Source organism: Coregonus clupeaformis, chromosome 20 (genome assembly GCF_020615455.1).
Source record: "Coregonus clupeaformis isolate EN_2021a chromosome 20, ASM2061545v1, whole genome shotgun sequence".
NCBI lineage: Eukaryota > Metazoa > Chordata > Actinopteri > Salmoniformes > Salmonidae > Coregonus > Coregonus clupeaformis.
In genome coordinates, this window is record NC_059211.1 from 19337765 (window position 1) to 19357783 (window position 20019).

Below are 20019 nucleotides of genomic sequence, written 5' to 3' on the forward strand. Positions count from 1 at the left end.
CCAACAAGTGCTCAGCATATGAGACTGTTGGAAAACATTCCAGGTGAAGCTGGTTGAGAGAATGCCAAGAGTGTGCAAAGTTGTCATGAAGGCAAATGGTGGCTATTTGAAGAATCTCAAATATAAACTATATTTTGATTTGTTTAACACTTTTTTGGTTACTACATGATTCCATAAGTGTTATTTTATAGTTTTGATGTCTTCACTATTATTATTATTGGGCTCCTGAGTGGCGCAGCGGTCTAAGGCACTGCATCTCAGTGCTTGAGGCGTCACTACAGACCCCCTGGTTCGATTCCAGGCTGTATCACAACCGGCCGTGATTGGGAGTCCCATAGGGCGGCACAATTGGCCCAGCGTCGTCCGGGTTTGGCCGGTGTAGGCTGTCATTGTAAATAAGAATTTGTTCTTAACTGACTTGCCGAATTGCACGGTCCCCTGTAGCTCAGTTGGTAGAGCATGGCGTTTGCAACGCCAGGGTTGTGGGTTCGATTCCCACGGGGGGCCAGTATGAAAATGTATGTACTCACTAACTGCAAGTCGCTCTGGATAAGAGCCTCTGCTAAATGACTAAAATGTAATGTAAATGGAAACTGGAGATATTTTTAACGTCACTGTCTTCTGCAGGTTGTTCTCTAACCAATCAGCTCATTTTGTGGTCCTCTGTAGCGCAATTGGTAGAGCATGGCGCTTGTAACGCCAGGGTAGTGGGTTCGATCCCCGGGACCACCCATACGTAAAAATGTATGCACACATGACTGTAAGTCGCTTTGGATAAAAGCGTCTGCTAAATGGCATATTATATTATTATATTATTTAAATAAAGGTTAAATAAAAAAATATAATGTATCTATTTTTTACCCATCTATCTACCAATTGGTGCCTGTCTTTGCGAGGGGTTGGAAAACCTTCCTGGTCTTTGTGGTTTAATTGGTGTTTGAAATTCACCACCCGACTGAGGGACCTTACAGATAATTGTATGTGTGGGGTACAAAAAAAAAAAAGTTAAACACCATTATTGCACACAGAGTGAGTCCATGCAACTTGTGACTCGTTAAGCAAATGTTTGCTCCTGAACTTATTTAGGCTTGCCATAACAAAGGGGTAGAATACTTATTGACTCAAGACATTTCAGCTTTAAATTTTTTAATTTGTACACATTTCTAAAAACATAATTCCACTTTGACATTATGGGGCCAGTGTTGGCCAGTGACAAAACAATCTCAATTGAATCCATTTAAAATTCAGGCTGTAACAGAATAAAATGTGAAAAAAGTCAAGGGATATGAATACTTTCTGAAGGCACTATAACTTCAGAGTGGGTGGGTGTGAGTGTGGGGGAGGGGGGGAATCGGTGGTTCACTCTGTACAAACAGACTGACTCAGTGACATAACTAAAGTCTCAATGGTCAGACAGATTTACACAGAGCCTTAAATGGTCAGACAGACTGGCACACTCTAGACAGCCATGACAGATGTCAGAAGAGATCCAGGTGTTGTTACCTTGAGAGCCTGGGCAGCGACACCCCCAGACGTTCCTCCTCCCCTCTGTAGCTCACCCTCTCACGACACGAACCTGGACCCCTGGGAGACAGACAGGAGAGAGCCATCATTAGACACTTCCATCAAAGGGCCGGAACCCTTTCTCTATACTCTTACCATGTATAAAACACACCCAGGGGTGACTATAGGGCAACTGGCTATTAGCATGAGTAGTTGGGAACATTGAAAAGAAGTGTGGTGTCAAACAAGAGACTTTAGACTGAAAACAGAAGGAATCATGTTGAGCATTTTGACAGTCATTTTGTAAGTTTAGGTTTGAGACATCCCTGGATTCAGATTCTTGTCAATTGTCAAAATTAGAAAACAACACTTGTCATTGCACTCTTGAAAATGTGTAGTCGGTATCTGAATGCTCAGCGCATCGCAGCAGGTAGGCTACTGTTCAGAACCCCCTGGTAGGCCTCAGACAGATATGACCTCAGTGATATTAATAGACTTCTCCACAGCCGGGTAAACCCTGCATTGTTGGTCTTCATTTGATTACCTAGCATTGTCTCTGGTTCGTGGTTATGCTAGGTAGAGAAAGTGAACAAGGCCATCATTTGACTACAGTTGGCCACATGCACTTTGGAGAGAAGAATAAGAGTTTGCCAGTGCCAAACTTCTTCCTGTTAAATGTGAGACTGGTAGGAAGGCAGGGTTAGGGTTAAGCGACTTCCGCACATCACGACAAACCTGCACCACCGTCCATGTTGTAGAACAGTCCCACAGGCAGTTTGTAGTCGTACTTCAAGAATCCCTTTCTACAAGGGGCTGAAACAAAGCTTGGTTTTCTAACAACAATGTTCTGAGTGAAATCAGTTCACAAAGCTGTCTAGGGCAATGTTCTAACCCAAATGTGAGACATTCATTAGCCCTGTTCTGGAATACGCTTCACCTGTTTGGGCAGGTCTCACAAAGCACCTGATCAAACACATGGAAGGCCTTCAGAGAAGATGCTGCTGTATCATTGGAATACCCTATGACACATTTCCCAGCCTGGAGGCAAGAAGAGACGAGACCACAAGAGGAGAGTTCACTTGCCTACTGAAGGAGGGGACCCACCCACTTCTCCAGGCTCTGACCACAAAACCAAGCCACTATATCCTGCGAAATGAGAGACAATACACAGCCAATCAGTCACACAAAAAGACATCAACTGACCTTTCTACCTAGAGCGTACAGACTGACCCTGTAGTGTACCTGTTGTAATTTCTTAACTGTAATGTGCCCAGTGGTAAAATCTGAACTTTTAAAAAAATGTATCCCTTTTTAGATTACTGTTGTGTTATGTGCATGTATATGTTTATTTCAGAGTGATCCTCATGTAAAGAGCATCTCGTTTCATATTGTTATGCAATTATGTTTTATATAATAAAACTTCAAACTTGAACAGAAGTACATTTCGATTTCTGTCATAGGAATGTTGTCCATGAGCCCTAAATTGACAGTAATAGAAATGGGGTTGAAACCAGCTATCAAAAAACATGTTCCAGGGTCCACTGGAAAAAAAAACGAAAGCATTAGTGAGCAGCAGGTTTGTTTAGTCTAAAACTTTTCTCCTAAATGTCACAGAGCAAGTTTGCGCTCAGGATGAAAACAGTTGTGATGGTGGCCAGGCAGGTTTTTGCTCAACCTCGGTGTGTAATCTCTTTGGAGTCAATGAGGCCTTACATGCTGACCACACCCCTTGTCCGCATGTTGATTTTGTCCACCCACACCAGACGCGATCAGGACATGCAGGTTGAAATATAAAAATGAACTCTGAACCAACTATATTAATTTAGGGGCAGGTCAAAAAGCATTAAACATTGGCAATTTAGCTAGCTAGCTTGCTGTTGCTAGCTAATTTGTCCTGTTATATAAACATTGGGTTGTTATTTTACCTGAAATGCACAAGGTCTTCTACTCCGACAATGAATCCACAGATAAAATGGATGACCGAGTTTGTTTCTAGTAATCTCTTCTCCTTCAGGCTTCTTCTTTGGACTTCATATGGCGGTTGGCAACTTTAAGGTGCATTACCACCACCAACTGGACTGGAGTGTGGACCTCAGTTCAACTTTCAATCACCCACATGGGTATATGCTCCTAAAAAACAATGAGGAAATGGGAGAGGTGGGACTTGCAGGGCCTCAAGCGTCACAAATAGAACCAAGTTCTATTTTAGCGCCTGGCTACGCAGACGCTCGTCGACGCTCGCGAGCAGTGTGGGTGCAATGATTGAATAACGTGTACATTTATTTTGCAACGCTCGCGTACGTGATGCAGGCGGCGTGGTCAGCATGTTAGGCAGCAGCAGCAACTCAGCCACCCACATAGGTGACTGACTGCATACAATTCACAACAACCTGAATGAATGGAAGACTTGACTTCAGGAAAAACAAGCCTTCAAAAACCTATACCTCAGCAATTTGGATGCCTCAGAAGAGAGACTTCGGTCCTTCTCTTTTTTTTCCCCCTCACCTGTTCTTGGACACTGGGAGAGAAAAGCTAACAATAAGCCATTATGGCTGTCATAATTCATGGAAGAATTAGGAGGAAAAGTGATCGTTGCAGTCGTGCTCTCAGCTCAATATGCTTTCTTTATCACTTCCCCTCCTAATCACAGTGCGTTGTTGCTAGGCTTTGTTCCCGGCCGTACTGCCATCCAGTCGTATATCACCCCCGCCAGTGGCCTTGGGCTTAGTCCGTGGTCACCTGCCCCTCCTTTGCTCGCTGGTCAGCTCCTTTTGTTCTAGTGTGTGTGTGAACCCCCCTCCTGATAGAGCTTCTGCTGAGCCAAGTACCAGACATGGCACTGAAAACCATGGTTGCGATTCATGTGTCCCTCTCTCGACTGTACATTTTGTGGTATTAGATTAATTCAATGAGCATTCATTTGTTAAACAGATGCAAATAAAGTTGAATTAAACTGAATTGATCGTACACAAGTGAAAACAGATCAAAGTTGGCTAGAGGTGAAGTAGAAAGAGGTTTGTACAACCAATACAAATGGCAGGAATATGCAAATAAAACGTCAAGCTTTTTATGAAATGCAAATAAAGAAAGAGCACCGGCCTATTTCCATTTATTTTATGAGCAGCGTTCGGTTCAATCCGAACCTGTCAAATCAACATGACTCACCTTAAGCTGAAGTAGGAGTCCCTAACATGAAACGATAGTCCAAAGCAGTAGTCAGTCAGGTTTCACTCAATCTCATCAGAGACCGCTAATACCAAAATCGCAGTGTCAAGATGAGGGACTCAAGTCATCCCGAGTGGAGACCGCACAAACGTTATATCTCAAAACAGACAAGACCACGGAGCTGACGTTAGAGATGGCATTCATCCACCGACCAGAAGGGAGAAGGGGAAAAAAACAAGAGATGAGATCAGATAGGGAGGTTAAGGAGGGCACTAGATAGAGGCGTGTGTAGGCTAGCTCCAGAGGCCGAGAGAGAGAGAGAGAGAGAGAGAGAGACTGATGGAGAAGAGAGAAAAACAAAATGTAGAGATCAAACGGCCGTGGAGCCCTAAGTCAGGCCACATGTTCCTGGATTAGCTGTGGCATGGCCCTACAGCCTGGGAAAAACGGCTGATAACACCCTTCGAGAGATTAAGCAATATTTTTACATAAGAGACACTTTTTGGCACTGAATAGACCTCGGCACAGCAAGTATAGGCTACTGCAGATTACCATTCTGATCGTTTGCATTAAATCGAAACAAACCGAGGCCCTCTTTATGAATGAATGTCGTAATACAAAATAGAAGAGGGAGGAAGTCATGACTTCCCTCTGATCCTGAACTAAGGTCCACACATATCTCAAGTCAATGTCCACATGCAACAGTTATAAAACCCACTTGCCTTAGTGAGTATACATTAGTGACGGGGGAAGAAACCAATACAGTTACATAATCGGTATATTATTTTTGACGATAGTTGGCTGTACCTGCACCAAAACTCCAGTATTTTTCCTTTATAGCTTGTTCTCCATCTTCTTTTTAAAATGGGGAGCCAAATTTGTTTTCTGCACTTTTATTTCCGACTGATCAAAACTTGTTCTCATGGCTCTCTTGTCTCTCTGCAGCAGAAATATGGTGAGCAATATATGTTTGGAACTTTGAATTGCAATAAAATCACAGTATCGAATCGCAATACATATAGAATTGTGAGAATCGCAATACATATCGTATTGGCACCTAAGTGACAATATCGTATCGCGAGGTCCCTGGCAATTCCCAGCCCTAGTATCCCTGTGAGGACTCAACCCTGGGGATATTGGTATTTATTAGGATACCCATTAGCCGCTGCAAAAGCGTCAGCTACTCTTCCTGGGGTCCACATGAAACATGACATAATACAGAACATTATTAGTCAAGGACTGAAACACATACATTTAAAAATGTCACACATAGCCTACATATCAATACATACACGCAATATCTAGGTCAAATCAAATCAAATCAAATCAAATTTTATTGGTCACATGCGCCGAATACAACAAGTGCAGACATTACAGTGAAATGCTTACTTACAGCCCTTAACCAACAGTGCGTTTATTTTAAACAAAAAAAGTAAGAATAAAACAACAAAAAAAAAAAAAAAAAAAAAGTGTTGAGAAAAACAAAGAGCAGAAGTAAAATAAAGTGACAGTAGGGAGGCTATATATACAGGGGGGTAACGGTGCAGAGTCAATGTGCGGGGGCACCGGCTAGTTGAGGTAGTTGAGGTAATATGTACATGTGGGTAGAGTTAAAGTGACTATGCATAAATACTTAACAGAGTAGCAGCAGCGTAAAAAGGATGGGGTGGGGGGCAGTGCAAATAGTCCGGGTAGCCATGATTAGCTGTTCAGGAGTCTTATGGCTTGTGGGTAGAAGCTGTTGAGAAGTCTTTTGGACCTAGACTTGGCACTCCGGTACCGCTTGCCGTGCGGTAGCAGAGAGAACAGTCTATGACTAGGGTGGCTGGAGTCTTTGACAATTTTGAGGGCCTTCCTCTGACACCGCCTGGTATAGAGGTCTTGGATGGCAGGGAGCTTTGCCCCAGTGATGTACTGGGCCGTACGCACTACCCTCTGTAGTGCCTTGCGGTCAGAGGCCAAGCAGTTGCCATACCAGGCGGTGATGCAACCAGTCAGGATGCTCTCGATGGTGCAGCTGTAGAATTTTTTTGAGGATCTGAGGACCCATGCCAAATCTTTTTAGTCTCCTGAGGGGGAATAGGCTTTGTCGTGCCCTCTTCACGACTGTCTTGGTGTGCTTGGACCATGATAGTTCGTTGGTGATGTGGACACCAAGGAACTTGAAGCTCTCAACCTGTTCCACTACAGCCCCGTCGATGAGAATGGGGGCGTGCTCAGTCCTCTTTTTTTTCCTGTAGTCCACAATCATCTCCTTTGTCTTGGTCACGTTGAGGGAGAGGTTGTTGTCCTGGCACCACACGGCCAGATCTCTGACCTCCTCCCTATAGGCTGTCTCATCGTTGTCGGTGATCAGGCCTACCATTGTTGTGTCGTCGGCAAACTTAATGATGGTGTTGGAGTCGTGCCTGGCCATGCAGTCATGGGTGAACAGAGAGTACAGGAGGGGACTGAGCACGCACCCCTGAGGGGCCCCCCGTGTTGAGGATCAGTGTGGCAGATGTGTTGTTACCTACCCTTACCACCTGGGGGCGGCCCGTCAGGAAGTCCAGGATCCAGTTGCAGAGGGAGGTGTTTAGTCCCAGGATCCTTAGCTTAGTGATGAGCTTAGAGGGCACTATGGTGTTGAATGCTGAGCTGTAGTCAATGAATAGCATTCTCACGTAGGTGTTCCTCTTGTCCAGGTGGGAAAGGGCAGTGTGGAGTGCGATAGAGATTGCATCATCTGTGGATCTGTTGGGGCGGTATGCAAATTGGAGTGGGTCTAGGGTTTCTGGGATTATGCTGTTGATGTGAGCCATGACCAGTCTTTCAAAGCACTTCATGGCTACAGACGTCAGTGCCACGGGTCGGTAGTCATTTAGGCAGGTTATCTTAGAGTTCTTGGGCACGGGGACTATGGTGGTCTGCTTGAAACATGTTGGTATTACAGACTCGGTCAGGGACATGTTGAAAATGTCAGTGAAGACACTTGCCAGTTGGTCAGCACATGCTCGGAGTACACGCCCTGGTAATCCGTCTGGCCCAGCGGCCTTGTGAATGTTGACTTGCTTAAAAGTCTTACTCACATCGGCTACGGAGAGCGTGATCACATAGTCGTCCGGAACAGCTGGTGCTCTCATGCATGCTTCAGTGTTGCTTGCCTCGAGCGAGCATAGAAGTGGTTTAGCTTCGTCTGGTAGGCTTGTGTCACTGGGCAGCTCGCGGCTGTGCTTCCCTTTGTAGTCTGTAATAGTTTTCAAGCCCTGCCACATCCGACGAGCGTCAGAGCCAGTGTAGTATGATTCAATCTTAGACCTGTATTGACTCTTTGCCTGTTTGATGGTTCGTCGGAGGTCATAGCGGGATTTCTTATAAGCTTCCGGGTTAGAGTCCCGTTCCTTGAAAGCGGCAGCTCTACCCTTTAGCTCAGTGCGGATGTTGCCTGTAATCCATGGCTTCTGGTTGGGGTATGTACGTACGGTCACTGTGGGGGACGACATCATCGATGCACTTATTGATGAAGCCAGTGACTGATGTGGTGTACTCCTCAATGCTGTCTGAAGAATCCCCGGAACATGTTCCAGTCTGTGCTAGCAAAACAGTCCTGTAGCTTGGCATCTGCGTCATCTGACCACTTTTTTATTAACCGAATCACTGGTGCTTCCTGCTTCAGTTTTTGCTTATAAGCAGGAATCAGGAGGATAGAGTTATGGTCAGATTTGCCAAATGGAGGGCGAGGGAGAGCTTTGTATGCGTCTCTGTGTGTGGAGTAAAGGTGGTCTAGAGTTTTTTTCCCTCTGGTTGCACATTTGACATGCTGGTAGAAATTAGGTAGAACGGATTTAAGTTTCCCTGCATTAAAGTCCCCGGCCACTAGGAGCGCTGCATCTGGATGAGCGTTTTCCTGTTGATTAATGGCCTTGTACAACTCATTCAGTGCAATCTTAATGCCAGCATTGGTTTGTGGTGGTAAATAGACAGCTATGAAAAATATAGCTGAAAACTCTCTTGGTAAATAGTGTGGTCTACAGCTTATCATAAGATACTCTACCTCAGGCGAGCAAAACCTCGAGACTTCCTTAGTATTTGATTTTGTACACCAGCTGTTGTTTACAAATATACAGAGACCGCCACCCTTTGTCTTACCGGAGCCAGCCGTTCTGTCCTGCCGATGTAGCGTGTAGCCTGCTAGCTGAATGGTTTACAATACAAGATATATAAGATGGCTGTGTCTCGTCACAGTCCCCTTTAGGCATGTTCTTTTATCAGTTTTATTGCTAGCTTGAGTTACCTGGGTTGGCAGAGTTCCATGTAGTCATGGCTCTATTTAATACTGTGCGTTTCCCAGCCTCTGTTCTGGACCTGGGGACTGTGAAGAGAACTCTGGATGCATGTCTTGTGTTGTACCGATGGGTGTCCGAACTGTATGCCAACTGCTTGAGCACAGAGTTCGGTACCTTCAATACAACAAGACCAATAGTGATGCAGTCAATCTCTCTTCAACTTTGAGCCAGGAGAGACTGACATGCATTTTACTGACACTTTCCCTCTGCGTACATCTAAGTGCGATACGTGCTGCTTTGTTCTGGACAAACTGCAATTTTCCAATGTCTTTCGTTGTTGCACATGACCACATAGCTGGGCAGAAGTCCAGGTGCGACAAAACTAGGGCCTTTAGAACCTGTCTGGTCGACAGATGTCAAAAAGGCAGAGCAACGCCCTATCATGGACAGACCTCTTCTCATTTTTGCAACCATTGAGTCTATATGTTTTGACCATGAACGCTTCTATCTAGGGTTACACCCAGCAGTTTAGTCTCCTCAACTTGCTCAATAGCCACATTATTCAATAATAGATGTAAATTATGTTTAGCGTTGAGCGAGTGATTTTTCCCAAAACGTATGCTTTTAGTTTGAGATATACATTTGAGTTTTTTTTAAATATAATTTCAGCATGCTATAATCACCTCACCAATGTTTAGTCTGAGGGCACCGGTTTGGACTCCACGTTTTGGCAGAAAAACTTAATTCTCTGGTTCACGCCGTTGCGCAAAATTTCACGGTTGTTTCTATTTTAATCTAAAGCACTTAATTACGCTTCCAGTGATGGGGGTTGCTGGTTTGTCTTGGCCTTGGAGGTAAACCGCAGGGCAGGGACTAGAAAGGCCTCCCTCTATGCGCCGCGGCCCGGGGGCTCAGAGTGCAAACAGTGCCGGCTACTGAAGGGACTTGCACCATGTCAGGATATTTCTCGCCCCAACTACGGATCAACATGGGCAGACCTGTTACAGGCTGCGGTCTCTGAGCTCACCTGTGAAAAGTACCCAGGCTTCGGCACAAAGGCCTGGGGGAGATTGGCGCCGCGCTTCTCAAGCCCTCCATAACCACCTCCAAATCTCCAGTTTGGCCAGGACACCCTGTATTAACTTGAGCTTTCCAGAAAGCAGAGAGTTCGGTGGTCAACAGGGCAAGGTCAGTCAGAGGGGCTCTAACTGTACTGTGATCCTGAACACTGCAGCCAGAAGTAGAAAAAGGTAACAAGGTACTGGTCTTCACATCTGAAAAATGTTTAAAGGAGCTTAATTATCCTAATCAATAAATCCCAAAAATGGAATATACATTATCAATGGGATGCAAATCAAGGCAAAACATGATGCTGAAGAGCCTTGCATCAATATTTCCATGGCTTCTGGTTGGGATATGTACGTACAGTACATTCAGTAAGTATTCAGAGGCCTTGACTTTTTCCACATTTTGTTACGTTACAGCCTTAATCTAAAATGGATTAAATTGTGGAACCTTCAGTACAGTCGTGTCAAAAGTTGAGAATGACACAAGTATTGGTCTTCACAAAGTTCGCTGCTTCAGTGTTATGATATATTTTTGTCAGATGTTACTATGGTATACTGAAGTATAATTAAATTTTTAGTAATTTAGCAGACGCTCATATCCAGAGCGACTTACAGTTAGTGAGTGCATACATTTTTATTAGGTATAGTAGGGAGGCTATATACAGGGGGGTACCGGTGCAGAGTCAATGTGCTGGGGGCACCGGCTAATTGAGGTAGTTAAGGTAATATGTACATGTGGGTAGAGTTAAAGTGACTATGCATAAATAATTAACAGAGTAGCAGCAGCGTAAAAAGATGGGGTGGGGTTGGGGGGCAGTGCAAGTAGTCCGGGTAGCCATGATTAGCTGTTCAGGAGTCTTATGGCTTGGGGGTAGAAGCTGTTGAGAAGCCTCTTGGACCTAGACTTGGCGCTCCGGTACCGCTTTCCGTGCGGTAGCAGAGAGAACAGTCTATGACTAGGATGGCTGGAGTCTTTGACAATTTTGAGGGCCTTCCTCTGACACCGTCTGGTATAGAGGTCCTGGATGGCAGGAAGCTTGGCCCCAGTGATGTACTGGGCCGTACGCACTACCCTCTGTAGTGCCTTGCAGTCGGAGGCCGAGCAGTTGCCATACCAGGCGGTGATGCAACCAGTCAGGATGCTCTCGATGGTGCAGCTGTAGAGCTTTTTGAGGATCTGAGGACCCATGCCAAATCTTTTCAGTCTCCTGAGGGGGAATAGGCTTTGTCGTGCCCTCCTCACGACTGTCTTGGTGTGTTTGGACAATGATAGTTTGTTGGTGATATGGACACCAAGGAACTTTAAGCTCTCAACCTGTTCCACTACAGCCCCGTCGATGAGAATGGGGTCGTGCTCAGTCCTCTTTTTTTTCCTGTAGTCCACAATCATCTCGTTTGTCTTGGTCACGTTGAGGGAGAGGTTGTTATCCTGGCACCACATGGCCAGGTCTCTGACCTCCTCCCTATAGGCTGTCTCATCATTGTCGGTGATCAGGCCTACCACTGTTGTGTCGTCGGCAAATGTAATGATGGTGTTGGAGTCGTGCCTGGCCATGCAGTCATGGGTGAACAGGGAGTACAGGAGGGGACTGAGCAAGCATCCCTGAGGGGCCCCCATGTTGAGGATCAGCGTGGCAGATGTGTTGTTACCTACCCTTACCACCTGGGGCGGCCCGTCAGGAAGTCCAGGATCCAGTTGCAGAGTGAGGTGTTTAGTCCCAGGATCCTTATCTTAGTGATGAGCTTTGAGGGCACTATGGTGTTGAACGCTGAGCTGTAGTCAATGAATAGCATTCTCACGTAGGTGTTCCTCTTGTCCAGGTGGGAAAGGGCAGTGTGGAGTGCAATAGAGATTGCATAATCTGTGGATCTGTTGGGGCGGTATGCAAATTGGAGTGGGTCTAGGGTTTCTGGCATTATGGTGTTGATGTGAGCCATGACCAGCCTTTCAAAGCACTTCATGGCTACAGACGTCAGTGCTACGGGTCGGTAGTCATTTAGGCAGGTTACCTTAGTGTCCTTGGGCACAGGGACTATGGTGGTCTGCTTGAAACATGTTGGTATTACAGACTCAGTCAGGGACATGTTGAAAATGTCAGTGAAGACACTTGCCAGTTGGTCAGCACATGCTCGGAGTACACGTCCTGGTAATCAGTCTGGCCCTGCGGCCTTGTGAACGTTGACCTGCTTAAAAAAGTCTTACTCACATCGGCTACGGAGAGCATGATCACATAGTCATCCGGAACAGCTGGTGCTCTCATGCTTGCTTCAGTGTTGCTTGCCTCGGAGCGAGCATAGAAGTGGTTTAGCTCGTCTGGTAGGCTTGTGTCACTGGGCAGCTCGGAGCTGTGCTTCCCTTTGTAGTCTGTAATAGTTTTCAAGCCCTGCCACCGCGTCAGAGCCGGTGTAGTACGATTAAATCTTAGTCCTGTATTGACTCTTTGCCTGTTTGATGGTTCGTCGGAGGGCATAGCGGGATTTCTTATAAGCTTCCAGTTTAGAGTCCCGCTCCTTGAAAGCAGCAGCTCTACCCTTTAGCTCAGTGCGGATGTTGTCTGTAATCCATGGCTTCTGGTTGGGGTATGTACGTACAGTCACTGTGGGGACGACGTCATCGATGCACTTATTGATGAAGCCAGTGACTGATGTGGTGTACTCCTCAATGCTATCTGAAGAATCCCGGAACATGTTCCAGTCTGTGCTAGCAAAACAGTTCTGTAGCTTAGCATCTGCGTCATCTGACCACTTTTTTTATTAACCGAGTCACTGGTGCTTCTTGCTTTAGTTTTTGCTTATAAGCAGGAATCAGGAGGATAGAGTTATGGTCAGATTTGCCAAATGGAGGGCGAGGGAGAGCTTTGTATGCGTCTCTGTGTGTGGAGTAAAGGTGGGCTAGAGTTTTTTTTCCCTCTGGTTGCACATTTAACATGCTGGTTGAAATTAGGTAGAACGGATTTAAGTTTCCCTGCATTAAAGTCGTCGGCCACTAGGAGCGCCGCCTCTGGATGAGTGTTTTCCTGTTTGCTTGTGGCCGTATACAACTCATTGAGTGCGGTCTTAGTGCCAGCATCAGTTTGTGGTGGTAAATAGACCGCTACGAAGAATATAGATGAAAACTCTCTTGGTAGATAGTGTGGTCTACAGCTTATCATGAGATACTCTACCTCAGGTGAGCAAAACCTAGAGACTTCCTTAGTATTTGATTTTGTGCACCAGCTGTTGTTTACAAATATACACAGACCGCCACCCTTTGTCTTACCGGAGTCAGCCAGTTCTATCCTGCCGATGTAGCGTATATCCCGTCAGCTGTATGTTGTCCATGTCATCGTTCAGCCACGACTTGGTGAAACATAAGATATTACAGTTTTTAATGTCCCGTTGGTAGGATAACCGTAATATTAGGTAATCTAATTTATTTTCAAATGATTGAACATTGGCTAATAGGATTGATGGAAGAGGCAGTTTACTCGCTCGCCGTCGGATCCTTACAAGGCACCCCGATCTAGGTCCACGATATCTCTGTCTCTTTCTCCTGCGAATGACGGGGATTTGGGCCTTGTCGGGTGTCTGTAGGATATCCTTCGCGTCCGACTCGTTGAAGAAAAAAAATCTTTGTCCAATACGAGGTGAGTAATCGCTGTACTGATATCCAGAAGCTCTTTTTGGTTAGAAGAGACGATGGCAGAAACATTATGTACAGAATAAATTACAAAAAACGCGAGAAAACACACATAATACTACAATTGGTTAGAGGGCTGTAAAACAGCAGTCATCTTCTCCCGCACCATTTACTTACAACACACTTCCAGGCTGTGTATGGACTTTTTTACCAAGAAGGAGAGTGATGAGTGCTGCATCAGATGACCTGGCCTTCACAATCCCCCGACCTAAACCTAAATTGAGATGGTTTGGGATGAGTCGGACCGCAGAGTGAGGGAAAAGCAGCCAACAAGTACTCAGCATATGTGGGAACTCCTTCAAGACTGTTGGAAAAGCATTCCTGGTGAAGCTGGTTGAGAGAATGCCAAGAGTGTGCAAAGCTGTCATCAAGGCAAAGGGTGGGTATTTGAAGAATCTCAAATATATTTTGAGTTGTTTAACACTTTTTTGGTTACTACATGTGTTATTTTATAGTTTTGATGTCTTCACTAGTATTCTACAATGTAGAAAACAGTAAAAAATTAAGAAAAAACCTGGAATGAATAGGTGTGTCCAAACTTTTGACTGGTACTGTAGGTGTAGATGCATGACGTGGTCGGAATTCCATGATCAGAGCTCTATGATCAGAAAACTAAAGCTGCACGAACTGTCAAGTCTAGACACGGCCTCTGACACTCGTTGAATGTGGCAGGGCTTGCAAACGATCACGGATTACAAAGGGAAACCCAGCCATGAGCTGACCAGTGACTTGAGCCTACCAGATAAGTTAAATGCTTTCTATGCACGCTTCGAGGCAAGCAACACTGAACTATGCATGAGAGGACCAGCTGTTCCGGTCAACTGTTTGATCTCGCTCTCTCTGTAGCCGACACGAGTATGACCTTTAAACAGGTTAACATTCACAAGGCCACGGGGCCAGGCGGATTACCAGGACGCGTACTCCGAGCATGTGCTGACCAACTGGCAAGTGTCTTCACTGACATTTTCAACATGTCCCTGACTGAGTCTGTAATACCAACATGTTTCAAGCAGACGACCATAGTTAGGGCCCTATAAAATCTGCAATGCAGAGAACGCAGAAGGAATCCAGACATTAAAACGGAATTAAACAATATTCAAAAATGCATTGAATTTCATAGGGAATCAACTAAATATATTGAACATTTTTTAATTAGGCTAAATGTATCATAAGGCATGAACAGAATGCATCAGTGATTCGTATTTTCTGCAACTTTCTGTGTATGTGTGGTGCGAGCATGTACCACTCTGTTAATGAAAAGTATTCTGGTAGATAGAAAGGCTTTCCCAAAAACCTCAATGAAATGTTTTTTAAGTGTGATTTTGAGAGCGGAAACCTGAAAAAATAAACAGATTTTATAGGGCCCTACATAGTCCCTGTGCCCAAGAACGCCAAGGTAACCTGTCTAAATGACTATCGCCCCGTAGCACTCACATCTGTAGCCATGAAACACTTTGAAAGGCTGGTCATGGCTCATATCAACACCATCATCCCGGACACCCTGGACCTACTCCAATTCGCATACCGCCCCAACAGATCCACAGATGACGCAATCTCTATTGCACTCCACACTGCCCTCTTCCACCTGAACAAGAGGAAAACCTATGTGAGAATGCTGTTCATCGACTACAGCTCAGCATTCAACAACATAGTGCCCTCCAAGCTCATCACTAAGATCAGGACCCAGGGACTGAACACCTCCCTATGCAACTGGATCCTGGACTTCCTGACGGGCCACCACCAGGTGGTGAGGGTAGCTAACAACACATCCGCCACTCTGACCCTCAACACGGGGGCCCCTCAGGGGTGCGTGCTCTTAGTCCCCTCCTGTACTCCCTGTTCACCCACAACTGCGTGGCAGCGCACGACGCCAACACCATCATTAAGTTTGCTGACAACCGCCGATGAGACAGCCTATAGGGAGGTCAGTGCCCTGGCAGTGTGGTGCCAGGACAACAACCTCTCCTCAACGTCAGCAAGACAAAGGAGCTGATCGTGGACTACAGGAAGCGGAGGGACGAGCACGCCCCCATCCACATCGACGGGGCTGTAGTGGAGTGGGTCAAGACCTATAAGTTCCTCGGTGTCCACATCACTAAGGAATTAACATGGTCCACACACACGAATACAGTCCTGAAGAAGGTACGACAATGCCGCTTGCCCCTAAGGAGGCTGAAAAGATTTGGCATGGGCACTCAGATCCTCAAAAATATCTACAGCTGCACCATTGAGAGCATCTTGACTGGCTGCATCACCGCTTGGTATGGCAACTGCTCGGCCTCCGACCACAAGGCACTACAGTGGGTAGTGTGTATGGCCCAGTACATCACTGGGGCCAAGCTTCCTGCCATCCAAGACCTCTATACCAGGCGGTGTCAGAGGAAGTCCCTAAAAATTGTCAAAGAATCAAGCCACCCAAGTCATAGACTGTTCTCTCTGTTACCGCACGGCAAGCGGTACCGATGCAACAAGTCTGGAACCAACAGGACCCTGAACAGCTTCTACCCCCAAGCGATAAGACTGCTAAATAGTTAACCAAATAGCTACCCGGACTATCTGCATTGGCCCGTTTTGCACTAACTCTTGACTCATCACATACGCAGCTGCTACCATTTATTATATATCCGGTTGTCTAGTCACTTTACCCCTACCTATATGTACATTAGTGATGCGTGGGTTGACTCATAACCCACAGTCCCCGGGGTTACATCCCGTCGAATAATGATTTTAAAAAATTACAAATCCATAAATGTATCATCATTCTTGTGCAATTTATATCTATAGGCTACACTGAGGTTTTTCTTTCATTATTTTAGGCTATCTGGCATTAGTGTGTAAGCCTAAACTTTAGGGCCTACCTGTACGTGCTCCAAATAGCCTACACAGCCAATCGCCAAATGCTTTTGGGAACGGGCAGAAAAAGTTAACGTCGATCCACGGAGGCAAAAGTTTATTTCAATAATAGAAAAGCTGTGAAATGGAGAGTTGAAAATAAAGACAAGGGAGGGCCAGAAAAGTATTGTTTGAGTAAGATTTGGTGAAGTGGTAAAAGAGGATGATAGCAGTGCCAGTATGTTGTGTGTGATGATTGAGGTGCTATACAAATTCGACAGTCACAAGACAGGGACTTCCAATAGGTCTATGGCACATCAAGGAAACTGTAGCCTACTGTTCAGATGGGTCCCGTGTAGCTCAGTTGGTAGAGCATGGCGGTTGCAACGACAGGGTTGTGGGTTCGATTTCCACGGGGGGGCCAGTATGAAAAAATAAAAATAATGTGTATGCACTCTGGATAAGAGCGTCTGCTAAATAACTAAAAATGTTTTAAATGTAAAAAATGAAATGGAAACTGAACTCTTGACACTGACTGTAGACCTATAACCTCTCATATAGCTTTAGTATTAACTCCTGCAGAATTAAGCATTTCTAGTTGTAAAATGAACACCAAATGTAGGCAAAATGTTGACTTGGGAACAGGTGTGAAGAAATTTTATTTATTTCAGCATCTTGAGAGAATGCGAATGTCATTTGGAAATTTTGCACAGAAAATCTTTCCCGTTTTTTGGTGTTATTGCATTTTCCTCCCAGTCCCTAAACGTCTTTGCGCCACAAAAGAAGCAGAGATGACAGAAAACTTTCCCGATGTTAACTAGATTGAAACGATTTATAACATTCTGGTGAGCAAGGGTTTATTTAGTCTTCTAGGACAACATATAATGACAGAAGAGAAGCTGCATGCATCTAATTATGGAGATGACTAACAAAAAGCTTACCAAAATGTCAGAAATTATAAGCAGAAACATATCTAAATCCTGCAACAACAAAAAATCCTGCACCCCCTTTCAAAAAATCTTTCTGCAGTCTGACTGAAGCCTCCAGCGCATTTTCTATATTAGTGAGTTATGGTCGGGTGCGGGACTTAGATTTTCACATATAGTCGGGCGGTTGCGAATGGGTTTTAGCAATTGCGGACGGGTGCAGGTGAACAAATAGCTGACCCGCGCACCACTAATGTACATATATATCTACCTCAATTATCTCGTACCCCTGCACATCAACTCAGTACTGGTACCTTGTGTATATAGTCAAGTTATCGTTACTCATTGTGTATTTATTCCTCGTGTTATTATTTTGCCTATTATTTTTTATATGTTTCTCTCTGCATTGTTGGGAAGGGCCCATAAGTAAGCATTTCACTGTTAGTCTACACCTGTTGTTTACGAAGCATATGACAAATAAAATGTGATATGATCAGGCTGATCAGTTGTATCCTGAGGTTTACTTCATTTCCTGAAAGAGCAACTGCCCCTAAAACTCAACTTCTCATTTAAGAAACAGCCTATGTGGCATCGATTTGAGTCAGAAACATTTATTCTGTCAAAATGTACTACTAAGTGTAAATAGGATAACTTGGGTCATGATGTCAGTCACGTCCAAAACAGAGTTGTGAGACTTGGTTGTGACTGCATCACAATGTAAATTAAGGTTGGGTTTGTTTCAATCCTGCCCACATGCTCACAGCACACAAGTGATCATCAATTCGGAGTCCAGCTGCACACGCAACTCAATCGTAATTTGGGTTGCCTTTGGATATCCCTAAGGGGCTAGTTAGCGTAAATTTGTAAACTACACAATGTACATAGGACAATATGTTAAAATACCAATAGCTCCAAATTTCATTTTACATTTATATTTTAGTCATTTAGCAGACGCTCTTATCCAGAGCGACTTACATGAGCAATTAGGGTTAAGTGCCTTGCTCAAGGGCACATCGACAGATTTTTCACCTAGTCGGCTCGGGGATTAGAACCAGCGACCTTTCGGTTGCTGGCACAACGCTCTTAACCACTAAGCTACCTGCCGCCCATTTCAATGACTTAAAAACCTCAAACCAACTATAACATTTTAGAAATTCATATACAAATGTTGAAAGCATTTAATGAGAAAACTAAAAGGTGTGCAACAAGAAAATATTGCCAAATTTACATTGACGGTCCCTAACTAGCCCTCTGAGATAGGCTATCCAGTAAAAAGCTGAGTGATGGGCCTGGAGAAAAGTAACCACCATCCATAGACAGAGCTATGAATGCAAGGACTGACTATCCATTATATAAAAAGTATATAGTTTTAACCATGTTGAGGCTATACAGTGTTTGTTTACAAACATTGGAGTAAAACAAGCTTGAATTTTTGTTTCTGATGGTGTACAACAGTTGAACTAAGCTCATGAGGCATTTATTAGTTATATTCTTCAAGAATCAAAGGGTATATCAGTAATTTATACGTCCAAAGATGGATGTAGCGATTAAGGATTCCATCTTTAAAACCTTAACCTAATGCATCTAACCTGCTACGTAACGTTAATACTCCTAACCTGCTGCGGAAATTCTCATAACCTGGTACGAAAAGTCACTTCTGCTAGTCAAAACCGGCAGACATGCCTGCCTGAGAGCAGTGCAGTAGCCACTAATTAGATACAGAGAGCCAGACAGCGACGATACACTAGCTAGCGTAGCAAAAGCAAATAACGTTACTCGTGTTGTTTTGTCATCTTGGTTATTTTAGCCAGCCAACTCAGTCATAAGCTACATACAATAGCAGCTAGCTAAGCTTAGCTAGTTTTCTTCAGATAACATCATGACAGAGTAGCTCGCTAGTTCTACTCTTTTAGCTGTCAATGTCAAACACTGCTTACTTGGGTCAGGTCAGGAGACGGCAAACAACGGACAGGAGAAATCCCCATTTCGTTATACACATGCGAACGCAGTTAGAACAGGTCTAGCTACACTCATGGCTGAAGATGACTGGCACTGTGGCTAGCTGGCTTTCTTATAGACAGCTAGCTAGCCTATATAGCACACTCCAAGTACATGGGTGATGTGGAGAGCTCAAATGAAATTAATAAAAGACACTTACCAGAACCACCTGGACTCTTTGAAGATCACCTGAGAGTCATAGTAAGATGAGAGCAGCTATTGTTAAAAGGGAAAACGTTGTTGAAGAGTCATATAGTTAGTTATTTAGCTAGCTGGTCATCTATATTTTAATATCTAATGTGTTTGACAGCTCAGTGGAACAGCGAGCGAATGAGTCGTCGGATGAACTGCCTGAAACTGGCTCACTTACCAATAGGAAGTTTGTCACAGGATATGAGATCACGAGAGAACCTACGCAAGGTGAAATAGCACACATTCTCGCCTTATGTTATCTTGTATTCATTCACCTCGCTGGGTCACATTTGTTGTCTTTAAACATTACAATCTAACGTTACATTTTATACATGCTTGTACACTGCATGCATATCCACAGCATGAATAGGCTAGTGGCCAATCCTCAAAAA

The 20019-nt window shown here is 44.6% G+C and overlaps 1 protein-coding gene across 3 annotated transcripts in view; it reads right to left on the reverse strand.

Moving 5' to 3' along the window:
- The window catches only part of LOC121533636 (polyamine-transporting ATPase 13A3), a 57204-nt gene extending 37421 nt beyond the window's left edge, over nt 1-19783 (reverse strand). For 2 of the 3 annotated variants that reach the window (XM_045205364.1, XM_045205363.1), the window contains exons 1-2: nt 19596-19783; nt 1504-1584 (exon numbers count right to left, since the gene is read on the reverse strand). The gene's annotated coding sequence lies outside the window, so the exon portion shown is untranslated. The remainder of the gene's footprint in view (nt 1-1503; nt 1585-19595) is intronic. The other variant, XM_041839758.2, reaches the window with a different exon arrangement.
- Between the last annotated feature and the right edge of the window lie 236 nt (nt 19784-20019).